The following is a 4,513-nucleotide window of genomic DNA, read 5'->3' as shown; positions in this document are numbered from 1 at the left end:
AGTTCCAATTTCACTCCTGACCATTCTCTCTTTAACTTGCATATGGTTTCCCTATGTCTCTGCTAGAAAGCACACACTTGTGTCTTTGATGGGTTTTGCTTAACCTGGTTCATATGTGAAATTTCGACAGATCTTCAAGAGCAATCTTTAAGGTAATTTCTTTGAATCGAAGATTGTGCTTCGGGTTGCCAGAGCGAGATAATTAGCATGCAAGAAACTCCTACAGTTGGAGACCTGGGTTGGTCATTAATAAGCATACACTCTAGCAGATTAAAACTGTGTGCCGGACCGAGATTCGAACTCGGGACCTCTGCCTTTCGAGGTCAAGTGCTCTACCACTGAGCTACCCAAGCACGACTCATGCACCGTTCTCACAGCTGTACTTCTGCCAGTACCTCGTCTCCTACCTTCCAAACTTTGCAGAAGGTCTCCTGTGAACATTGAAAGGCAAAGGTCCCAAGTTCGAGTCTCGGTCCGGCACACAATTTTAATCTGCCAGGAAGTACAACTTAAATACATTTTACGATATTCACACAAATGTTACACATTACAAAATGGTTACCGCACCTGAAGTAGAAAAGGCCTCTAGTCGTTACTAGAGGTAAAACAGAAGTGTGTCTCCTTCACGGCAGCCAGGAAGTCGCAAAAGAATCATTCATTTAATTGAATAAAATACACCACAGATAGTAGTTAAAGATTCTTAAACGCAGCCCTTCGCTGCTTTATCCACATGGCGGTATTGCAACCCCTATTCCTAATATAAGTGATTCAATATGTTCCACTCCATTAGGCCGTCTGGTACAAAAGCCGTACGTAGAATATTTTAATTGAAAACAGTCTTGGTAGCAATTTATTCTTTTATTAACAATGCCTTCATGGGTTATCTTCAGATTATCCATAGGGATACCATAAATAAGCAAAAATTACGGTGTGATCCTAGTCTGCACGATTCTAAATGCGAATAAGAAATTCATTCTAACCTTAAAATTTTCCTTTTAAAACATTTTAAAAATCATAAAAAGGCTCAGTGCTAGACTGAACCACACGTCAACTAATCAAAAACAACTAATGTTATATCATGCAACGTCGGGATAAAATACTGATGAGTTGTTAAGGCTTCGGCGGATTTATCTGATTGATGCGTGCTTCAATCAAGCACTGAGGCGATTAATGGTTTTTTAAAATCTTTTAAAAAGAAAATTTGAAGATTAGTAACAATTTCTTGTTCACTTTAGAATCGTGCACACTACAACCGTACATTTTTGCTTGCTCCTGTTATCCCTGCAGGTAATCTGAAGATGACCTATGGCGGCGAAACACGTTCTTAACAAATGATTAAATCGCAACCAAGACTGTTTTGAACTCAAATATGTGAATTACCTTCCATTTAACTTTCACCAAGAAGAACTAGCACTTTTTTCAGACGATACTAGTGTTATAATAATTCCCATTAGCAAGAAAGGAATAGAAGAGATAGTAAATGATGTTTTCCAAGGAATTACAAAGTGGTTCTTAGAAATCGGACTCTCCCTAAATTATGAAAAAGTACATTGAATTCAGTACTGTGCAGTAAATAGTCATACCAAGAACTGATGAAGCACATGAGAAGGACTCAGTAAATAGGACAGAATGCTCCCAAATTTTGCGCTACATATTGATGAAACCTGGAAGTGGAAGAAGCACATTACTGAGCTCAAATAATTGAGTTTAGCTACTCTTGCTCTTCGTATGACACCTAATCCTAGAAACAAACGATCTAACTCATACCATATTTGGCACGTTCCCACTCAATAATGTCATACGGGAAAATTTTCTGGGGTAACTCATCACTTAGAAAGGAAGCCTTGTTTGCATAAAAGAGAGCAATAAGAGTATTATGTGGCGTTCACCCACAGACGCCTTGTAGGTATATTTTCAAGGAGCTTCATATTTTAAATGCGCCGTCACATTACATATATTCGCAAATGATATCTGTGATAAATAGTAATCCATCACAATTAGAGAAGAACAGTGATGTCCATACTTAGGACTTCAGAGGAAGAAAACCAGATAACCTTGTAGATGAGGCAGCCACAGCTATGAGTAGTAATCTTGGGTATTAATAACCGCTTTAGATGTATTCAGACCTTTGTTATTGGATCACTACCGATTTCGGCACACAAAAAAGCCACACATATCGTCTTTTAGCGGTGGTTTGTTTTGACGGACAACGAATGTTGAGTAAAGAGATTTCGAGCTTCTACGCTCTCATGTTTTAGTCATATGTTCACCTGAAGACGTGGCTTTTTGTGCCACGAAACCGGTAGTGATCCAATAATGAAGGACTAAATGCAGCTGAAGCGGTTATTAATACCCAAGATGAAATAAATATCTGGCAGCAGTTTTAAATCTAACTTAAAATCATCTCTCCTAGACACGCCTTCCATTCCATTAATGAATTTCTGCTTAAAAACTGGCAGCTTTTAAAAGATTCTGGTGTTTAAGTGTAATTGCAATAGTAGGACTAAAATAATTTGTTCGTAAATGTTAACAGTAGTGATATATACATATCCGGTAAATTCAATCGTCTGTTTGAGTAATGATCAATTGCACATTGTTGTTTTGAACCAAATACCAGGCACCCTGATAGTGGAACAAATTCTCTGTCCCAGTATTTGTCTTACAACCAAGAGAAGTCACCTACAATCTCTCTGGGGACGGGAACTATTTTCAGTTTAATTTTGGGATAAGTCGGAGATAAAAAAGTTAATGCTTAGTTTCTGTGAAAAGTATGTTGTTAAACGAAAAATCATACATGTTGTAAAGTAAACAAAATAATATACTCCGGATTTTACCGATCATCAGTTTGAAAGTGATTTCAACAACAATAATTTTTCAATTTGCAACAATAAAATTTTTCATAGACAAAACGTATTATTTTGTGATAATGGAACGCTTAGTTCTAAATTGTTGTAATTAGGCAAACATTTTGTTCTAGAATATTCTGGCGTAGATGAATAGGTCATGCAATCTAAGAATAAAATTAACAGAAAATAAAAAACGATGCACCACGATCTAATTATCCGAATGAGACGGAAATCCGTAGATTTGATGTGCGTATGCAGACAAACAAATGATCATAGTTTCCGAAAAATTAGATGATTTGTTCAAGAGAAAGAGTTTCACAAAGTAAGTAAGTCGATGACGTGTTGGATCAACTATGCCTTATACACATAGTTATTTGGCTTGGTACTGATTGATAAATTTCTCGGATGTCCTCCTGAAGGATATATATCATGTCAAATTCTGTCCAATTAGCGATTTAGATCGTCAAAATTCCGAGCTAGTATGAGGGCACTGCCCGTAATTCTCCAAACGTTCTCAGTTCAGGAGAGACCCGACGACCTAGGTGGCCAAAACAGAGTTTTGCACACACGAAGACAAGCAGTGGAAATTCTCGCCGTGTGTCGGCGGGCGCTATCTTGCTGAAATGTAAGCCCAGGATGGCTTGCCATGAAAGGTAATGCAAAGGGGTGTAGAATGTCGTCGACCTACCGGTTTGCTGCAGGAGTATTATAGGCAAAGGGCGGATGTCAGTCAGGTTGGTATCCGGCCACTGTCTGGGGCGTCTGCAGAAACGTCTTCACTGGTCCTCGGGCCTCACTTCGAACCAACTTCATCACTGAAGGCAATTCTACTCCAGTCAGTGAGATTCCAGGTCGAAGGTGTGTATGGTGGCGCCCCCGACAGCAGTGGGATACCAGCCTGACTCTCGCCCACCATACGGCACACCATTTCTTTTCATAGCAGGACCCTTTTGGTGTCATCGGTGGCACCCTCAGCAGCACACAGCGGTAGGTCGACGACGATATTACACTCCCCCCCCCCCCCCCCCCCCCTTCACGGCAAGCTGTCCTGGGATTACGTTTCAGCAAGATAATGCTTGCCCATACAACTTAGGAGTTTATGTTGCTTGTCTTCGTGCTAGCCAAACAATACCTGGCCAGCAAGGTCGCCAGATCTCTCCCCAATTTGAGGAGGAGGAGAAGGAGGAGATTGGTGTTTAACGTCCCGTCGACGTCGAAGTCATTATAGACGAAGCACAAGCTCAGACTAGGGAAGGATAGAGAAGAAAAGCGGCCGCGCTCTATCGAAGGAACCATCCCAGCAATTGCCTTAAGAAAATTAGGGAAATCACAGGAAACCTAAATCAGGATGACCAGATGCAGGTTTAAACCGTCGCTCTTCCCAGCTGAGAACGTTTGGAACAATACGGGCATGGCCTCGAACCAGCTAGATCTTTTGATGATCTAACACACCAATTGGCACGATATCCCTCAGGAGGACATCCAACCACTAAATTATCTAATTTTTATGAGATTGCAATTATTTGTTTGGCTGTACATGTACAGTCTTAGACATAAAAACTGACCGCCGGCCGGGCGCCACAGAGATTTAGTCAGAGTCGTTCACTTAAGGCGGCCAATGAAACTGACCGCCCCTGACAACTCTAAGTCCTGCCATCTGTACAATC

The 4,513-nt window shown here is 40.6% G+C and overlaps 1 non-coding gene across 1 annotated transcript; it reads right to left on the bottom strand.

Moving 5' to 3' along the window:
- Positions 1 to 280: 280 nt before the first annotated feature.
- On the bottom strand, positions 281 to 354 carry Trnas-cga. The gene has a single exon. It is a non-coding gene; the product is annotated as a tRNA-Ser (tRNA).
- Between the last annotated feature and the right edge of the window lie 4,159 nt (positions 355 to 4,513).

Source organism: Schistocerca piceifrons, chromosome 7 (genome assembly GCF_021461385.2).
Source record: "Schistocerca piceifrons isolate TAMUIC-IGC-003096 chromosome 7, iqSchPice1.1, whole genome shotgun sequence".
Lineage (NCBI taxonomy): Eukaryota > Metazoa > Arthropoda > Insecta > Orthoptera > Acrididae > Schistocerca > Schistocerca piceifrons.
This window is presented reverse-complemented; position numbering and strand designations above follow the sequence as displayed.